Below are 22,270 nucleotides of genomic sequence, written 5' to 3' on the forward strand. Positions count from 1 at the left end.
TTCCCGTATTTGACATTTGTGTCCAGAGTAGACAAACGTTTCCATAAGGCTTATAGAATAGTGTCAGAACACAGCCTCTTCATGCCTGGGTGTAGTAAACTAACAATATCAGGATTTTTAGGAACAAAGAGAAGCCCCTTAGGACCAAATCTAATCTCACTCATCTAGTTGCAATTGCTTGAAATGCTTTTAACTGGAGACAAAGCCTTTCAATCTATAGCTAGAGATAAAGGGTTTAAAATGCAAATAATAAGGAAGAAAGAATGTGTTCATTCCATGCTCTGTTTACTCTGTTGAAGTGTTCAAAACAGGGAGGAGGCACAAAGCACCAGAAGGGATGCTGTTGAGGAGAGTTGTACCTCTGAAGAAAAAGCCGGGAGTGGCACTGCCCTCAGCCCCAAGTTACCTGGGTCTCTGGCTCAAGACTTCAGAAGGCACTGGACTTCAGGAGATACTGCTCTAGATTTCCTTGCCTGTACTCTCTGGGGTAAGGAGTTCTATATGGGCTAAGGTATGTGCCCACCTGAAGCCCACAACTTCCCTCCTTCCAGGTAAAGCCTGGAATTCCCTTCCCAGAAGACCTGAGCCTATTTCCAGAGCCTGTGTGAGGCATGCGCCTCCTCCTTAGTTAATGCTCCATCCATAGGGTGACAGGTCTGCACACCAAGGGCTAGGGGTGGCCAATGTGCAGTTGTTGGGGTGGCAGAGGGATGTACTTCTTAATTCTTCAACTCCTCCTCCATGGGATTATGTGTAAACATAATCGGCAACCACAGTTTAAGACCACCAGCGTAGTTCTTACCCAAGGGACAGAGTAGCTTACAATTTGCCTCAAAATTGTTCTCTAGCTATTAAATACATGGAGGTGTTTCTTAACCAACTGACCTGGAATTCCTCAAGTACTGGGAACACATCTGCTAAAATCTGAATATCCTCAGTCTATATTGTACACATAGTATATTCAGAAATCAGTATCAGACAATTTAAGAGGAAAGATATGGATATTATCATTAATTCAACTCATCATGCCTAAAGTGAAAGAAATTACAATCTCTCCACACACTAGTTTCTCCTCTGTCCCTCACAATTTCTGTCAAAAAACAGTAAGCCAGGCTCCCCTTGTATCATTCACGGCTTTATTACCATCTCCTCATTCCAAGCATTTGGGTAGTTACTAAGTTAATCATTAAAGTAATAATATATTAAGTTGATCTCAATAATAACATAGTAATAATATCAAAGTAATTATATCAACCAATCAAGTCATAATATTGATCCCTTTCATCCCTTCTCTTCCTTTGCCTCTCCCTTTCTACTGACCCCACTTCTCTCAAGGTCAGTATCCCTTACTGAGGTCATGAAGTAGAGTCATGCAGACCTGGGCTGAATATTTACAGCTGTGAGACCTTGGGCAAGTCACTTGACCTTTCAAAATTTGTGTTCTTTATAAATAACATATGGTGAAAAAAAGCTATCAAATAAAATTATATAACAATTTAGGAATTACTGATATAAGGTTCTTGGTACCTGACTTAATACTTTTAGGATTACTTTCATTAATTTTTTTATATGAAAGGGGACATGGGCAAGTGAAGACATGTAATATATAAATTATCATTTTTGTCATTATCACTAAAAAGCATCATCATCAACTAATTCCTGCTTCTAATCCCATGCTTCCACTACTCTCAGACAAACACTGCTTTGCAAATGTTTTGCAAATACTGCTTTGTAAATACTCAGAAACCTTTAATGATTCCCCAGTAGAGCATGAATTCTTTAATTTCTGTAACAAGTGAAGTTACCTTATTCTTGCTATCTTAACACCAGGAATGAGAACTCCACTGGATGTGGGCACTGTCTGCCTTTGCAATGCCTTGACAAACCTACTCAGGGTCATTAAGAAATACTGTGAGAATGGATGACAGACTCACCATGTTGCAAAACACCAGGAACCACAATTCAGACTGTGGAGACCCACTTAGAGCTCCAGAGTATAGAGGTTATATACTCTAAACTCTGGTGTAAAGATTATTTTTAAGCTGAATATATTTGAGATTCAACAGATATAGAAAGAAACTTTCTTGGAGCTTGCTTAATCTGACTAAAAGCAGAAATTTCTGGGAAATGAAGCTGCCACAAATTCCCTCTTCAAGGTGACTTTTACTCCCAGGATGAAGACCAAGAATAAAATTATCATAAATCCCTTCTCCAGGGGAGTTTCATAGCCATGAGGAAGAAGGAAAGACCACTCACACCTGCATAAACAAACATTATCATAAATTTTCTTATATCTCCTTTGTTCTCCTAAAAATCCATTTGTCTTTCCTAAAGAAACCTATTTGTTCTTCCCATAAAAGACTTCCCATCCTCCCTCTCTTTACTAAATTAGGTATATAAGCCTCTAATTTTGGCCACTTATTCAGCTACTTCTTTTGTTAGTCCCTGTATGCATATGAATAACTCTTATTTTCTCCTGCTAATCTGTTCTACTTCACAGACCTTAGCCACTGAACCTAAGAGGGTAAAGAAAAAGTTTTTCCTTCCTGACAACAGAAGTGTCTCATTGTTGGTACGTGCTCAGGAAACAAGGTGAAGGGCTAAAGGGCTTTGCGGCAAACCAGGAGAAGATTTGTTTTCTGTTCCTAGACAAAAAAAAAAAAAAAAAAAAGATCAAGAGAGAAAAGAGAAGGGGAGAAAGAAACCAACAAAGGGGAGTATAGGGGACTTGGTTCCATGAAGGGCACTGGCATTATAGCCAAAGGACACTTTAAAAAGGTGATGCCTACTATGCTTTTTGGTTACTTTTTTCATTGCTTTATTACATACCTCCTTTCCATGTGCTATTCAAATATCTCAAGGAAATACTAACCTTACTGATGGATTTGGTGAAAATCTGTGATAAGGATCATTCTGGGAGAACGGGGTGTAGAACAGAGAAAGCAAGCAGCTTTGCTAACAAGGTCCCCCTTACTTGAAATGTACTCTAAATGCAATACATTTTTAGTGCCCAGTGTCACCTCTCCGTACTTGTCTCATGAGTCCTTGGTGTTCACTCTAAGCACATTTACCTCAAGTAACTCTAAATATTAATGGTGTTCTCAGGAAAAGGGCTGCTTGCTGTCTTCCCTGATTTTAAGTAGTCTACAACAGTGATTTTCATCGGAAGGCAGAGAGTTACAGATGAGAATCACATGGATCACTTTTTCAAAATGCACATACCTTCTTCTCACCCTCTTCTCCTCACAGTCCAGCACGTCAGGATTTGGGGAAGAAAGGAGCATAGACATGTACACATTGGTATACCCCTTTAAGTTATGCTCTAATATTCCTTTCATTGAGAACTGTCCTGGGAAGCTATGACTGCTATGGTTTGAAAGTCCCCCCCCAGCTTATATTGGAGCTTAATTCCTCAATATGGTATTTGAAAGGTGGGGCCTGTAAGAGGTTTGGACTATGATGGCTATGTGCTCATAAACGGATTAATCATTTATGGATTAATAGGTGAATGAATAATTATCACGAGAGTGGCACTAGGGGCTTTATAAGGAGAGCAAGTGAGTACACTGACACGCTCTCACTCAGCCCTCGTTTCTTGATACCCTGAGTCTCCATGGGACTCAGTACCAAGAAGAAGGCTCTCACCAGATGTGCTCCCAGGACCCTGGACTTCCTAGCCTCCAAAACCATGAGAAATAAATTCTACTTATTTAAAATTGCCCAGTTTCAGGTATCTGTTATCAGCAACAGAAAACAGACTAATAAAATGCCTGACAGAGTAAGACACAGATGTTTTTGCAGGTGTGGGTACTTGCAGCAGATCACTATGTCACCTAGGAGATGCTACTTTCTAATAGAAGGCCATCTACGAGCTTACCAATTCTTTATCATTGATGATATAGGCAAAGCAGCAAACCTAATTCAAAAAATAAGTTTAAATCTCCTGACACAGGGTGAGGGATAACCTCCATACCGGAAGATGATATTATAATGGACGCAATATATACTTTTGAAGCTTTAAGCTCATATTTTTCTCCAGAGAACAGTCCTGGATTATGTTATCCAATCACCAGTGCAGCAAGGCTAAAGCTTATCTGCAGGCAGTGGATAAGGCAGAAAGAATATGGACATTAGATTATAATGGACCAGCTTTCCTCATTTACTAATTGTGTGACTTAAAGTTTTCAAATAACTTAATCTTCGTTTCCCCATTTATAAAATGAAAATGACTGTCTACTCTTAGGATTGGTATAATGATTTAAACAGACATTATATGTGATTGGTATATATAAACATTTAATAAATGCTATTCCTTATCCCTTATTGATAATACCATCATTACAAAATTAATAGTATTACTGAATTATAAATAATGTTCTATTACCTTCTTTTATCTACTGCCTCATGGCTCAGACACTGAATAAAATTACTGAACTATACTCACTATTAACTGTTATTGTGTGTGTGTAGATTTGGTTGCTTCCTCCCATTCTGTTTTTTTCTTATTTATATAAATTTTGGGGAAAAAAAACTGGAAGCATTATGAGCTTATAAAAATATAAATAAGATACTGCTGAACTGACTGAAGGCTTAAAAAAACCTCCCCTCTTAACATTAAAGTGATGTGCTATATCAAATAATCAATGGTCTCATTAAAAACAAGACACCAGTCTTACAAATATTCTGTGAAGCTGGGTTCTTGAGTTAGCAGGGTGCATGTATGTGTATTTAATTTCATATAATTGGTAGGTAAACAAAGAAATAAGATTTTCAGATATGACATTGATTCCAATTATCTTATTGTTAATTTAAGAAACCTACTGGAGGCTTAAGATTTACTGAAAAAAACTGAACAAATGAGATCCTCAAATGCATGTATGCATCAAAAGACGATGCATCACATTCCTATTCAAGACAACAGGGTTTCTGAGTGACACTGATAAGGTCAACAGTCCTGTGAAAGCTGGCCCTCATTCCACTCAACTTAATTGAAACACAAGGCTGGAAACAGTATTTTTAGCACTTCACAAATAAGAAGTTACCTATCAAAACAAAAGCAACCTAAAGTCAATTAGTCATCAGAAAATCTGTCTACTCATCTAGGCTGCATATATAACCAACAACTCATCAAAATATATATGAATGAAGTCAAGTTACATAGTAACTTAAAGAGTTTAAAGAGTACAAAATCTCTGATTTGTTTTAAAGAAGAAATTCTTAAGCAGGAACAAGGGCATTTTCCAGGTTTGCTTATTATATTTAAGATTTTTTTTTTTTTTTTTAGCATTGTTTCCAGACTCTTGCAGAAGCAATTTTGTTTACATATTTATTTTGTTAGAAGATTACTGGAGTCTGTAACTGCAACAGCTGCATAACCAAACCATGGCTAACCAGCATGGGGCTTCCCTGGGGCTTCCCTGGTAGATGTGGAAAAGTTAGGACATAGCCTAGGTTTGCCACAATTGCCATTGCCATGTGGCTCTGACCCCTTTACACAGCCATGCATCATGGAAATTTTCCCTGGGTAAATAAAATGGTTACTGTTATGGAATAGTCACAGAGGCTAATACAGTGATAGAAGAAAAGCATGACTCATGCTTGACCCGGTTGCTTGAGGCACTAGGATATGAAACTTAAATACCTTGTTTATGCTTGCGTGCTATGACTTTAAGGGGTGGGCCTTCTAGCATAAAATGCTTACTTGCCATGAAGCCCATGCTTCACTTTTCCCGTTTAATTTGAAAAGTGAGTTTTAGCTTCCCTGTTTTCCTTAGATGGAGATTATGATTGCCAGGCTGGCACAAGAATGGAGTGTAAGAGACAGAGCCTGTCCCCAGGCTTGCACTGGAGATATACCAAATGATCATTCCTTTGGACACAGCTGATTGAATGGAAGACTGTGGGGCTGTGAGCATAACTGACTCCAATCTTGAGCTCTTACTGCTTGCTACTTCCTTTGTGCATGCTTTGCCCGTAAAAGTTATACATTAACTAGGGGTAAGGTAGTTAGAACAATAAAGAGGAACAACCTGCTGATTGTAAGAAGGAACTTAATGATTTGGTACTGGTATGGTGACAGCCAACCTGGCCACCTGCATCAACATTTGGAGTTAGTTACGTTAGCTTGTTTGTAATTGCCTCTTGGCTTTTCCCACTGCTTTGTGTGAACCACCTATATAAACATGTGCTCGGCCAGGAGGTGGTGTGGAGAAACTTTGCCTGCACCTCTGGGTTGTCATTGCCTGATCCATCAATCTGTATCTAAGTTACCTTTCAATAAAATTCTTTGCTTTACTGCATGGAATTGCCCATTTCGTTTTTCAGTCTGAAGATACTTTAGTTTGATGGACATTTTGCCCCTCAGACGGGGGTGACTGCCTAATCTAGGCTCTGACTTCCTATAAATCCACCCAAGTAATGTATTCAGTTAGCAGTGGAGATTGTAGTTGAAATCTTATGCAAAGTACTATAAGGCTGAGGACTCCATTTGAAGAAATGTACAATAAACATATGTAAGGATGCAGAGAAAAGAAAGGAAATGGAGATAGCAGAAATGAAAAGTGACAGTTTGGATATAAAAGATTTTTGGCCACCAAAGGATGAAGAACTTTACTTTTATTCCTGATATTTTCCAGTTCCCATATAGCCTGGGATCTTTTCATTTCCTATCTTTACTATGATTCATCCTTTATTTGAGCTAGCTGCAGTGGCTTTCTGTAGAGAGGCCTGCCACTGGGAACAACAGCAAACATATTTATTGAGTACAGCAGTTCACCCTTATCTGTGGTTTCTGTTACCCAGGGCCAACTATGATCTGAAAATATTACATGGAAAATTCCAGAAATAAAGAATTCGTAAGTTTTAAATTATGTGCCTTCTGAGTAGTCTAATGAACTCTTATGCCATCCCGCTCCATCCTGCCCGGGCTGTAAATCATCCTTTTGTCCACCGTATCCATGCTGTAGAATCTAGCCACCCTTCATTCAGTCACTGAATAGCCATCTAGGTTCTCCTGTTGACTGCCATGGTATCACACACAGCGCTTGTATTCAAGTAATCCTTGTTTTACTTAAGAATGGCTCCAAAGCACAAGAGTAGTGGTGATGGCATATTGTTACAACTGTTCTATTTTACTATCGTTGTTGTTAATCCCTTATTAATGCCTAATTTATAAATTACTCTTTATTATAGGTGTGTATATAGTCAAAAAACAGTATATATAGAGTTCATATATACTATCTGTAGTTTCAGACATCCACTGAGGGTCTTGGAACATATCCCCCATGGATAAGGGGGGACCACTGTATTTACTAATCCTCTATGCCTGTAAATGAGGGAACTTGGGCTAGAAAATCTTAAGCTCCTCCATCTCTAAGAAGTAATTTTAAAATCCTGTAATTTTATATAACTACCAAAAGGTCATTTTAAAAAGAAAGGGGAACACTTATACACTGTTGGTGGGAATGTAAATTAGTACAGCCATTATGGAAGACTGTATGGAGGTTCCTTAAAAAAATAAAAATTAGAACTATCATATATGATCCAGCAACCCCACTGCTGCGTATTTATCCAAAGGAGAGGAAATTTGCATACCAAAGAGATATCTGCACCCCTATGTTCACTGCAGCACTATTCGCAATAGCCTAGATATGGAATCAATATCTAGACGTCCATTGAGAGATAAATGGATAAAGAAAATGTGGTATACATACACACTGGAATACAACTCAGCCACATAAAGAATGAAATCCTGTCATTTGCAGCAACATGGATGAGCCTGGGAGACAAGTGGTATAAGTGAAATAAGCCAGACAAAGAAAGATAAATACTTCATGTTCTCACTCATTTGAGAACTAAAAAAAAAAAAATAAGTTGAACTTTTAGAAGTAGAAAGTAGAGCTGTGGTTACTAGAGGCCGGGAAGAGGGAAAGGAGGAGAGTGAGAGGTTGGTTAATGGACACAAAATTACAGCTAGACAGGAAAAATAAGTTCTACTGGAGTACAGTAGTGCTGGGTATCTATAATTAACAATATTTATTTCGTGTTCTCAAATGGATAGAAGAGAGAAGCTCAAATGATCTCATCACAAACAAATGATAAATGTTTGCAAAGATGAATCTGCTAACTACCTTCATTTGATCATTTCACATTACATACATATATTAAAATACAAATCTATACCCCATTGCTTTCAGACCCTTAGTTAACAGGCCACTGCATGTTGCAAATATTTGTATATATACTTCAGATGATAGTGCATTACAAAGTGAGTCTTACATGTTTTTAAAGGCAAATATGTATAAACTACCTTTTGGAATGTATAATACATTCACATAGTTAAAGCATAAGATATGAAAGATACATTATGAAACATCTCCCTTCATTGTTATCTACTCTGTTTTACGTTTTTTGTGGTAATCTTGTAATATAAACTTTTAATGTATATACAAGTAAATATTCATATTTCCTCTAGTTTTTACACAAAGGATAGTATGTACTGTTTTACACCAACTTTTTTTCACATTACTGATACATCTCAGAGGTATTTCCTCATCAGTATATAAAGATCTTCTTTTTAAAGCTTCATAGTATTCCATTTTATGAATATATTACAATTTATCAGTTATTAGCTAGTTTGTCTTGATGGACATTTAGGTTGTTTCCATTACTTTGCTACTACAAACAATAATGCAGTCAATAAACTTTATAGACACATCATTTCATGTACGTAAAATAATTTCCTAGCAGTGGAATTGCTGGTTTTACATAAGCATTATAGGAGTGTGTTTCCTCACAGTCTCATCAACAATTTGTCAGTCTGAGAGAAGAAAGTAGTACCTCAGGGGAGTGTTAATTTGTATTTATTTTATTATGTGTGAAGATTAGCATCTTTTCAACTGTTTTAAGGGTCATTTTTATTTCCTTTTCTATGAAATGTGCTATTTTATTTTATTGCATGGATCCAACTCTATTACGGAGGATATATCAATTATATCAATGCCATGCATTGAATAATTTGTCTTTTCCATACTAACTTGGAATGGCATCTTTTACATATACTAAATTCCTGTATGCATTTCTATTTCTGGATTTTTCCAATCTGTTCTGTTGATCTGTGTTTTCATGCTCTGATACCATAATATTTTAAATGGTGATACTTAATGATATATTAGGTATATTCAACATACTTTAACTTTTGCTGTTCTTATAAATATGGTCTCTCCTTTTACAACATCTTCTAATGGTTTATAGTTGGCATATATAAAAGCTATTGATCTCTGCACAATAATTTTGAACCCCAATCTTACTGAATTCTTTTATTATTTGTAGAAGTTTATCACCTGATTTTCATTGGCATTCATGTGCAAGTTACATGCTTTTTCTCAACTAATACATTTCTTACATAACTAATTTCTTTCTTTCTCCTTACTGCGCTGGCTTCTACTTCCAATAAATGTTAAAAAATAATGGTGATAATAGACACTTCTGCCTTGGTCCTGATTTTACTGTGAATGAGGATACTGTTTCTCTGTTAAGTGCTATGTTATATTTTGGGCTGGGATAGATATATCTTGTGTTAAGAATTTAGCTATCTTAATCTACTTATATTGCCTATTTATTAAAATAAATAATACTCATAGCTATTGATTTTGTCAAATGACTTCCCATTATCTACAGAAATTATCATATTCTTCTTAGGCTTATCGATATAATTTCCTAATGTTGAACAATCCTTATATTCTGTAATAACCCCCCCCCTTTTTTCAGTGAATTATTGTGTCAATGAAGTCTACTTGCTAAATTTTATTTAAGATTGTACACTATAAATAGTACAAGTGAGATTGTTAATATTGTTAGATAGTTTTTTTCTTTTCTCTGTTTTAGAGGAGTTGGGCACTTTTTGTCAGGTTTGGGATAAAAGTTATCAAAACCTTATATGGAAAACTTAGTTTTCCTTATTCTCCAGGCAGTTTAAAAACATCTGTATTGTTTGCTCTCCTATATAAATTTCCAAACCTGACACTGCTAGAAGGGAAGCTCTGTGACACATTTACGTTTTTTTCAGTGAAAATCAATCTGTTAAGATTTACCTTTTTGAGGTAAGTTTTGGTAAACCTTATATTCCTAAAGAGCTATTCATTTCAAATATATTTTCCCTGCATTTTAAACTACTTTTTAAAGATTCGGGTTTTTTTTGGCTATTTTTGGTTATTTACTGCTCCATAGTCCATACTTTGTGTAATTCATATTTGCTGTAGTTTTCCTTGTTCACTTTTTACCTCTTTTCCTGATTAGTTAACTATTTGTTAACCAAAGAACTAGCTATTAGATTTATTTATTAATTCTGTTTTTCTTTCCAAAGAACTAGCTATTAGATTTATTAATTCTGCTTTTCTGACTTCTAACTAATTTTCTGGGTTTGTCTTTATTAGTTCCCTCTTCGTTTTTGTTCTCAGTTTATTGTTTTTAACCTAGCTTTCTGGGTCAGTTTAAGTCTTTGTTTTTATTCATTCCTTTTTCTTGATAAAATAATTTAAGGCTATATTTTCCCATTGATACCTGATTTAACTGTATTCCAAAGCATTTTATATGCAGAGTTTTTATCCCTCCCCACCTTATTTTCAGAGATATTGTTATTTAAGTTCATATTTCCTCTTTGTTTGAAGGACTATGTTCTACTATATTTCTCAATTGGAGGGCTTTTTTGTTTAGCGGCTTTACTGTGTGTGTGTGGGTGGGTGGGTGTTTTGTTGCTGTTGTTGTTTTACTGTACTGTGTTCAGATAATCAGTACCAACATATTATTGCAATGTGATCAGAATTATGTTTACTTTTGAAAATTCATTGAAACTCTTCTTTGTAGCTTAATACATGGTCATTTCCATGGACACTCAAAAGGAGGATATATTACTGGTTTCAGGGTACAGAGTTTTGTTTATATGTTTTAGCAAGTCATTATTAATTAAGTTATTTAAGTCTGTTTCACTTTCTGTCAACTTGATCTGCTTGGATAGACAGTGGTGCATTAAGTTTCTTACTGGTAGTGTGTCTATGTTTACATCTATTTTTTTCTTCAAAGCTCCTGTAATTTCTTTCTTTCTTTTTTTTTTTTTTAAAGATGGTGAATAATAAATGCGGGCTAGGGTGCGGAGAGAAGGGAACACCCCTACACTGTTGGTAGAACTGTAAATTAGTAACCACTGTGGAAAACAGTATGGAGGTTTTTCATACAACTACAAACAGATCTTCCGTACAATCCAGCAATCCCACTTCTGGGTATATACCCAGAGGAATGGAAATCATCATGTCGAAGGGATACCCACACTCCCATGTTCATAGCACCTCTGTTTACAATAGCCAAGATATGGAACCAACCTAAATGTCCATCGATGGATGATTGGATAAGGAAACTGTGGTATATATACACCATGGAATACTATTCTGCCATAAAAAAGAATGAAATACTGCCATTTGCAACAACATGAATGAATCTGGAGAAACTTATGTTGAGTGAAACAAGCAAAGCACAGAGGGTTAAATACCCATGTGCTCACTCATATGCAGGAGCTAGGAGAGAAAGAAGGAAGGAGAGAAAGAGCACAGTAGTGCTTCGGTCTTGAAGAGGGAGAGAACATTCCTTGGGCTACAGAGTGGAGTGGGGGGGGTGGTGATAATTGGGTGGGGTACAAATGCAATTTCTGGTAATGGGTATGCTACCAGTATGAATTTGGCCCTAACATCATGGGCATGAGGGGTGACAATGTGCTTGGTATCTCATGAATATTCATAATTTTTAAAAAAATAGCCCCCACCAAAAAAAAGCTCCCGTATTTATGACTGAAAATTTGTGTTATCAGTGCATAGATTTTCATATCTTCATTGCAATTTTCAGCATTTAGCACATGAAGTGCCCTTCTTTGTCTCATATAATTGTTTCTGAACCAAATTTGACTTCGTCTGTTACTAACATCATGACCCCTGCTTTATTTTTGCTTTGTTTTGTCTACTGTAACATTCACCACTCTTTTATTTCCACCCTTCTAAATCAATGTAAGAGTCTATGGCCATACCACCCTGAACACACCTAATCCCACCTAAATCACTATTGAATATAGCATACAATTGGGTCTTGATTTGGAATGCAATCTCAAGGCTTGTTTTTGGTTTTGCTTTTGCTTAGTGCCTTTTATGACACAGTGAACATATTTAGTCAGTTCAGTCATAATATTTCATGGTATTTTTTCCTGGTTTTTATATACTTTATTTCATCTGCTTTTTTATTTTAAATGGATAGTTCTTTTTGATATTTACAATTCAATATAATATCCTCAACCTGCTGAATTTTTAGACAGCATCTACATTTCTCCACCATGAAAAAATGATAAGATTCCTTCCCCAAATAGCCAATCTCCACTACTGGCATTTAGTAAATATTATTTTCACTCCAATGTTTTACTATTACACTGTTAAATGTGATTATATTTCTATTTAATGACTTGCACAGCTGTAAATGATTACCTAGACATTAAAGATAAAGCAATCAATTAACTTTGGCTCCATATCCTTTCCTGATTACTTCTCATTTCTGATATTTTAATCATGTCAGCATTATCAGAGCATGTATCATTTACATTGTTCCGTCACCATAATTCCCACATTTATTTTAGATTTAATTCTTCAGTTATATATGTACAGTGTTCATTACCAGTTATTTTGCCCAAGTTTCTAGCATCTTCTCTGATTGACTTGTTTGTTCTCTAGTAGTTCCATTAAGAAGAGTCTCCTGGAAATAATCTTTCCTGAGTTCTTGTATGTTCAAAATCGTTTGCCTGTATTCTTTATATTTGAAGGACAGTTTGGCTGTCCAAGAAAAATGTTTGGCTTGGAGCAGGGGAGGCAAAAGCTCCGCAGAGACTACATGCCCTGCAGTGCCGCCACAAGACCCAGCAGCTCAGCACAGTGTGCAAGGAGCAGGGAGATGTTCAGCAGAGGAGGTGGAAGCTCTGCAGAGACCACACACCCTGAGGTGCCAGCACATGATCCAGCAGCTCGGTCCAGTGCACGTGGAGCAGGGAGACATCCATTAGGGGAGACAAAAGCTCTGCAGAGACCACATGCTCTGCGAGTGCATGCCCAGCCGAGTGCATGCTGACCAGAGAGGTGGCTCCCCAGAGAGGCCCAAGACCTGAGGCAACCACACATGCAAGGCATGGCCAACTGAGCAGACACTGAGGGAGCTATACCAAATTGGCAACCCCAGCAACATACTAGCCAGACAAAAGTGTCAAACCTCTGGACTGTGAAACTCCCTACCACAATGACTAAACATCAAAGGAAAGACACCAGAAATATGAAAAATCAAGAAAGTACACAACCAAAGGGTAATAACTCTCAAGCTCTAGATCCTATAGAACAAGAAGCCCTTGAAATGTCTGACAAGGAATTTTGAGGGATAATTCTAAGGAAACTAAATGAGATACAAGAAGACTCAGCTAGACAAAATGATGAAATGAGAAAAAGTACACAGGACCTGAAACAAGAAATGTACAAGGAAACCAATGCCCTGAAAAAGAATGTAGCAGAACTTGTCAAACTGAAGAATTCATTCAATGAATTAAAAAACACAACAGAGAGTTTAACCACCAGGCTTGCAGAAGTACAAGAGAGAACTTCTGACCTTGAAAATGGGCTGTTTGAAACAATGCAGGCAGACAAAAAAAAAAAAAGGAAAGAAAGAAAAAAGAATCAAAGGCATTGAAGAAAATCTGAGAGAGATATCAGACAACCTTAAGCACTCAAATATCCAAGTCATGGGTATTCCAGAAGGGGAGGAAAAAGGAAATTGCATTGAAAACATATTTAACAAAATAGTGGCAGAAAACTTTCCAGTTATTGGAAAAGACACAGATCTTCAGATTCAGGAAGCTCAAAGATACCTAAACATATTCAACCCAAAAAAGTCTTTTCCGGGACATGTTATAGTCAAATTGGTAAAACTCAAAGACAAAGAGAGAATTCTAAAAGCTGCAAGAGAGAAGCATCAAATCACCTATAAGGGAGCCCCAATCAGACTAACATCAGACTTTTCATCACAAACTCTAAAAGCCAGAAAGGAATGGGATGATATATTCAAAATACTAAAAGACAGAGATTGCCAGCCAAGAATACTCTACCCTGCAAGGCTATCCTTCCAAAATGAAGGGCAAATAGTGCGTTTCTCAGACAAACAGAAACTGCAGGAGTTCACTACCACATGACCACCTTCACAAGAAATTCTCAAGGGAGTACTGGGTTTGGTACCTGAAAAATAACTACCACTCCCATAAAAACCCAAGAAAAATAAAAACTCACTAGTATTATAAAAATGACATTCATGAAGAGAAAAAAGACAAACAAAAAGGCTATCTACAATCCAAGGAACCAACAAATACAGAAAACAAACAGTAAATCAGAAAGAAAGGAACAAAAGACACCTAAGACATCCAAACAATAATTGGTAAAATGCTAGGATTAAATCAACACTTTTCAATAACAACTCTTAATGTAAAAGGCTTAAATTCCACAATCAAAAGACACAGACTGGCTGACTGTATTAAAAAGGAGGACCCAACTATATGCTGCTTTCAAGAGACCAACCTCACCTATAAAGACTCACATAGACAAAGAGTGAAAGGATGGAAAATGATTTACCATGCAAACAGAAATGAAAAACAAGCTGGAGTAGCTATTCTTATATCTGATAAAATAGACTTTAAACTAAAAACCATAGAAAGAGATAATGAGGGCTACTACATAATGATAAAAGGATTGATCCATCAAGAAGACATAACAATCATAAATATATACATACCAATGTCGGAGCAGCTAGATTAATAAAACAAACTCTATTAGACCTAAAGAAGGAAATAGACACTAATATCATAATAACAGGGGACCTGAACACCCCACTGTCAATATTGGACAAATAAATTAGGCAAAGAATCAGCAGAGAAACACAAGATCTAAACAACACTCTAGACCAATTGGACTTGGCAGATAGCTACGGAACATTCCATCCAACAACCTCAGAATATTCATTCTTCTCATCAGCTCACAGATCATTCTCCAAGATAGGTCACATGTTAGGTCACAAATCAAGTCTCAACAAATTCAAAAAAACTGGAATTATCCTATGTATTTTTTCAATGGAGTAAAATTAGAAATCAATAGCAAACGAAATTCTGGAAACTATACAAACACATGGAAATTAAATAGCCTTCTACTTAATGACATATGGGTCCAAGAAGAAATCAAACAGAAAATCAAAAAATGTATTGAAACAAATGAAAATAATGATACATCATACAAAACATGTGGGATACGGCAAAAGCAGTAAAAAGGGGGAAATTTATAGCATTAAATGCTTACTTCAGAAGAATGGGAAGGTGGCAAGTGCACAACCTAACACTTCACCTTAAAGAACTAGAAAAACAAGAACAATCTAAACCCAAAGTTAGCAGATGGAAAGAAATCATTAAGATCAGAGCAGAAATTGAAACCCACAAAACAATTCAAAAGATCAATGAATCAAAAAGTTGGTTTTTGCAAAGAAAATAAAATTGGCAAACCATTAGCACAGCTAACTCAAAAAAGAAGAGAGAAGATCCAAATAACAAAATTAGAAATGAAAAAGGTGATATTAAAACTGATACATCTGAAATACAAGGAATCATTCGAGACTACTATAAACAACTATATACCAACAAATTTGAAAATCTGGAAGAAATGGATAAATTTCTGGACACACAAAAGCTACCAAAACTGAGCCAAGAAGATGTAGAAAATCTGAACAAACCAGTAACAACAAAGAAGATTGAAGCTGTTATCAGAAGGCTCCAAACAAAGAAAAGCCCAGGACCAGATGGATTCACAGCAGAATTTTACCAAACTTTTAAAGAGGAATTGACACCAATTCTTTACAAACTATTCCAAAAGATCAAAACAGAGGCAATCTCCCAAACTCATTCTATGAAGCAAACATCACCCTGATACAAAAACCAGGTAAAGATACAACAAAAAAGAAAACTACAGGCCAATATCATTGATCAATATAGATGCAAAAATCCTCAATAAAATACTAGCTAACAGAATACAGCAACACATACATAAAATTATACACCACGATCAAGTGGGATTCATCCCAGGGATGCAAGGTTGGTTCAACATACACAAACCAATAAATGTGATACTCCATATTAATAAAATCAGACACAAGGACCATATGATCATCTCTATAGATGCTGAAAAAAAATTTGAAAATATTCAACATTCATTCATGACAAAGACTCTCTATAAGTTAGGTATAGATGGAAAATATCTCAACATGATTAAAGCCGTATATGATAAACCCACTACCAATCTCATCCTGAATGCATGCCCACTACACAAGGATGCCTAGTCTCTCCACTCCTATTCAACATAGTGTTGGAAGTACTTGCCAGAGCAACCAGAGAAGAGAAGGAAATAAAGGGCATCCAGATTGGAAAAGATGAAGTCAAACTGTCCCTGTTTGCAGATGAAATGATCCTATATATCGAACAGCCTAAAGCCTCTACAAGAAAAACTCTTGGAGTTGATAAATGATTTCAGCAAAGTAGCGGGATACAAAATCAACACAAAAAAATCAATAGCATTTCTATTCTCCAAAAGTGAAAATGCAGAATGAGAAATCAAGAAAGCTTGCCCATTTACAATAGGCACCAAAAAAATAAAATACTTAGGAATCGAGTTAACCAAGGATGTGAAAAATCTCTATAATGAGAACTACAAACCACTGAGAGAAATTAGAGAGGATACAACAAGATCGAAAGATATTCCATGCTCTTGGATTGGAAGAATCAACATTGTGAAAATGTCCATAGTACGCAAAGTGATATACAAATTCAATACAATCCCCATCAAAATTCCAATGACATTTTTCTCAGAAATGGAAAAAACTATGCAGACATTTATATGGAATAACAAAAGACCACACATAGCCAAAGCAATGCTGAGCAAAAAAAGAAATAAAGCTGGAGGCATAACACTACCTGAGTTTAAACTATACTACAAAGGTATAATAACCAAAACAGCATGGTACTGGCATAAAAACAGACACACTGATCAATGGAATAGAATAGAGAATCCAGAAATCAACCCACACACCTACAGCCATCTGATCTTTGACAAAGGCACCAAGCCTATACACTGGGGAAGAGACTGCCTCTTCAGCAAATGGTGCTAGGATAACTGGATATCACTATGCAGGAGAATGAAACTAGACACATACCTTTCAGCATATACTAAAGTCAACTCAAAATGGATTAAAGAATTAAATATACACCCTGAAACAATAAAACTTCTTAAAGAAAACATAGGAGAAACACTTCAGGAAGTAGGACTGGACACAGACTTCATGAATATGACCCCAAAAGCACGGGCAACCAAAGGAAAAATCAACAAATGGGATTATATCAAATTCAAAAGCTTCTGCACTGCAAAAGAAACAATTCACAGAGTTAAAAAAAAAAAAAAAACCAACAGTGTGGGAGAAAATATTTGCAAAATATACATCTGACAAAGGATTAACATCCAGAATATACAAGGAACTCAAACAACTTTACAAGAAAAAAACAAGTAACCCAACTAAAAAATGGGCAAAAGAGCTAAATAGGCATTTTTCAAAGGAAGATAAACAAATGGCCAAAAGACACATTTAGTTGTCTTGTTTTAAATGGCAAAATTTTTAGTTATTGATTTTATATATTCCATTGCAATCTTTTTCTTGGAAGTATGCTTCATCTGCTGGTAAATTTAGTGGACTTTTTTCCTATAAATTTTCTTACAGTATTTTTATTGTAACGCCATGATAATATCTTATTACTCTTCATATAATGAGCTGACTTTGTTTTGATCAGTTATTTGTAGAATGTTCCTGTGGAGGTGCTTACAGTGAGAGGCAGAGAGAGAGAAGGTAGCCTTTTAAGATTACTAGTCCAAAGGTTCGCTCCTTTTTTGCTGCCACAGACAGACTGCTTCCTACAAATATGGCTCATTTGTGTTTGATTCCTTGTGTAGTTTCACCTACTCTGTTTTTCTGAACAAAATCAAGTACAGGAGTACCAGAAAATTGTTGGTGTTGTTGTTTCCTACCAGCATTGCTCATCCCAGTTCCCACACTCACGTATCAAAGAAGAGCAAAGTGCTATGCTATCTGAGAGCTACTGTTTCTGGGCTTCCCAAGACTCTGGAATACTTGTTTTAACTTCCTCATCTGCAATTTTTGTCTGACTTTAGCAGGTTCTGGCAGCTCCTAAATTACTTTGGAGTGCAGCAGTTATATTCTGATTTTACTAAGAATTTTTTTTTAACTTTTTTGATATTGTTGCTAATTTTAAGAAGAAAAGAGAACTAATTCACTAGAAAATGTAAATTTAAATATTTTTGTGTCCTTTTTACAAGTAAGGAAAATTAAATTCACATATATTGTTCTTAAATTTTAACATCAATTTACACATTTTGTTCTAAGTAATCTTACATTTGGTGGCCAAAAATGATGGGGAGGTAAGTCCAGAGCCCAAATATTTATCTGATTAGAAATGAAAGACAAATTTTCTGGAGCTGAGACACCATATAAAGGATCATGAAACAAACAAACAAAAAAAACCACAATATATTTTACAGTTTTTGTTCTAATATAATATATACTTACATAGTATGGACATCTTACTAAAAGCAGATAACTTTAAATCCAAGATAACATGTTTTCAAAAAGGAAATTTACACATTACATGTGTAATGAAACAACGCTGAGCATATTTAATTCAACGTTATATCTTTATAATTGCTCTGAACTTCTAAATAAACTTGAACTTGTTATCAGACCGTATTATATCTACACAATAGTTTGTATAATTATAAAACTTCTTCTTAGTCTAAAGATACACAAAATCACTCTACATGCAGTTTTTCCTAATAAAATATTAAAATCATTAAACTGTCATGTGCTATATTATAACCAAAATCATGTCCAAAAAAAGGAACTGAAATAAAGTGACCTAACCTCAGAATCTCCTCTATTTTTTTTGACTCATACATCTGAAATTTTGCCAATTACTGATGATTCAACTGTGCCCTTTCCTTCTCATCCATCTTCTCATCCTCATTCCTCCTGCTACTACCAAATCGGATTTTCATTATCTTTCACCTTGACTGTAGCTTTATACAAACATAGAAAGTTATTGTTAAAAGGAACCATGCAGTCATAATTAGGCTACTGAATGTCAGGTTTAGATTTAAATGCAGTTATTATTAGGCAATGGTTTAGAGCCACGAATACACTTGTGGTCTGGCAGACAAAAAATATACTGTCTGCTAAACCAAAAATACACGTATAGCCTCACTATCACTGTGGTAAAGAATCTATGTGGTGAGATTCAATCTGAATTCAATCAAGGAGCAGTCATTATCCAGAAAACCCAACGTTAGACAGCAGAACTGTGGAAATCAGTCTGTAGTTTAGAGTGAAGGTCTAGAGCATTATAGGCAAACTGATCTAAAATTAAGGTAAAAGTGGACCCAGTCCTATGGACTGTGTGTAGAGAAGTGGACCTTAGAGGCAAGTTTGTGTCTGTGGATCATCTCAATAGATACTATGTCATGTGTTTCACAGGAAGCCAGATATTTGGGAAATAAACTGTTATATTATTTTATATAATTAAAGTTAAAATTAATATTTTGGGAATAAATTTTAGAATGTAATTAATAAAAGAAAATCCTTTTATAAATAAAAATTAAGAGAAATAAGGTAGAAGTGCAATTACAACTAGGAATGACATTGATTTCTACCATAAGGACACACAGTTTTATTCATTATGGAAAGTTGTGAATAAGTTATAATAATAGCTAACATGTGTTAAGCATTTGTTTTACGCCAAGCACTTTTCTAAGCATTTTCTCTCTGCCAAATCATTTAATCCTCTTAATGATCCTATGAGGCAAATTGTATTATTATTATTAAGACTTAAAATTAAGAAGACTAAAACAAAGAGTCATTAAGTAACTTTTCAATCATAATCACTTGGAATATAAGAATCTTAGAAACTGTGTATAACATAGTTACTATTACCTCATTTCAGTCAGATGAGACCCTCTACAGAACATTGTTCATATAGGAAGACTGTTCTATAAGAGAAACAAATGAAAAATATCTACATTTTTCTTAGACCTGAATATAATACACTATCTCTGCACAGTAGATTATTTGTAAAGATTGCCATAAGAAATCCTCCCATCCCTGTATGTATACCCCTTTGCAGATGACTTTGTCATTCCTCTAAGACAAAGTGTCTCTTATGCTCCCTTTGAATCTGGGATTGCCCTTTCAATTACTTTGAGCAACATAATGAGTCAGGAATAACATTGTCTGACTTCCAAGGCTTGACTTTAAGAGGGCTAGAAGCCTATACATTCTCTTAGGAAAAGGCTACCTTGTGAACAAGCATGGTCTAGTCTCCTTGAGGATGAGACCCAATGTGAAGAGAGCAACTGTATGCATAGAAAGAGAGGTCCAGATTTCCCAACTGAGGCCTGAGATAGGTCAATGAGGCCATCCTGGGCCAACCAACCCTAACCAACCCAACACCAGATTCAATTGCATGGAAGAACAGTGGATACCATGTGTTGCAGAACTTTCCAACTCAGCCCAAAACAAATTGCCATCCCACAGAAGCATGATAAATAAATGATGGCTGTTTCAAGCCCTTATTTTTGTGGCGGTTAGTTATGTAGCAATAGGTAATTGACATGCTTTCAAATACAAAGATTCCTTAAAATATTGGTCAACCTAATTATTCGTCCTGATTGGTCATTTCATATACTTCTGCTTGCTGACAGTTTCTATTTAAAGTAAGTCTTCCTTGATATTGTTTTCATATCTTAATTATTATCTCGTCTCTCACCCTCTACCTTTCAAGTCCTCTAGGCTTTACTCTCATCTGCAAAATGACTAGCTGATACCATATAATCTCTCTCTCTCTCTCTCTCTCTCTCTCTCTCTCTCTCTCTCTCGTGTGTGTGTGTGTGTGTGTGTGTGTGTGTGTATAATGCCTCTATTTTGTATTAGTCACTCTAGCTTCTCTCTTCAATTGTGTGTGTGAGGAGGAATGGGGGATGATTATTTAAACAGATATTTAATATTCACTGCCTAGAATTACTTTCTAAACTACCTTCCCTAAAGGCAAGTAGGTATCCTTTTGCATGCATTCATTTCTTTCATATTTTATCAGAAAATAACATGAATTACGGCTCTTTCATTTGTTACCCTGGGTCTTTTCCTGGGGCACAAGCCCTACTGAGTATAAACTGTCAAGTTTTCATATATCATGAATATCTTTCAATACTGACAATTAGCTCCTACCTGTATAAATCATCAAATGCTACCGTCTATCCCCATGGCTAGCCTAAAAAATGTCTCCATTATACAAGGTTAAAGGTGTAAGACCTAGGGAAAAATAATCTTAAGGTGTGATTTGTCGGTGTTCAAGATTTCTTAAGAAGGACCTAAGTAAAGATGTAGAGTCTGCCTGTGTCCTACATGGCCAGAAAATCACAGTCAATTTTATGGGAGATTAAAATAAATAAATAAATAAATAAAACAACTCCCATCTCTTTTCATTATTTTATCGATAACCCTCTATTTAGGATCTAGGAATGGTGTGTTTTGCCCAGCGCTGCAAATCCAGTTTCAAGACAGAGTGAGAAACCAGTGTCCTATATTTATCCTAAATTCCTTTTAGATTCCTAATAACTATGCCCTAGATATTATTGCTTTACATATGTTATATCTACATAATTAGGAAGAAGAACAAATCTCTATATGTTCTTTGATGCTAGGGATGTTAGACTAAATTAATATTTGACATCTTAGCAAGGAGTTCTAGAAAACTCCTCAATCTAGAAGGTTTATATTTTCTTATGTTTGCCTACATATTTTAGTTTAATTGAGGAAGCAATTTTTAGTCTTTAATTAATGGGAACTGTAATTATTCAGCCTGAAGAAGTAAATACTAAAAGTCAATTTAATGAAGATTTTCAGCTACATAAGGAGCTCTCCAGATGATGATCATGCCTATTTCCACTTAAAAACTGGATTTATATTATAGAACCACAGATGAAAAACATATTCCTGACTGTGAGAGTTAGTAAATTTTAGAAAATAGAAAGGTTGTAGAAATTCTTTCTACGAATGTGTT

At 35.7% G+C, this 22,270-nt stretch overlaps 1 protein-coding gene across 1 annotated transcript in view; it reads right to left on the reverse strand.

The window, feature by feature from the left end:
* The window catches only part of DPYD (dihydropyrimidine dehydrogenase), an 855,274-nt gene that overhangs the window by 530,018 nt on the left and 302,986 nt on the right, over positions 1-22,270 (reverse strand). The gene's annotated exons all lie outside the window — the stretch shown is intronic.

This window comes from Cynocephalus volans, chromosome 8 (genome assembly GCF_027409185.1).
Source record: "Cynocephalus volans isolate mCynVol1 chromosome 8, mCynVol1.pri, whole genome shotgun sequence".
In the NCBI taxonomy this organism is placed as follows: Eukaryota; Metazoa; Chordata; class Mammalia; order Dermoptera; family Cynocephalidae; genus Cynocephalus; species Cynocephalus volans.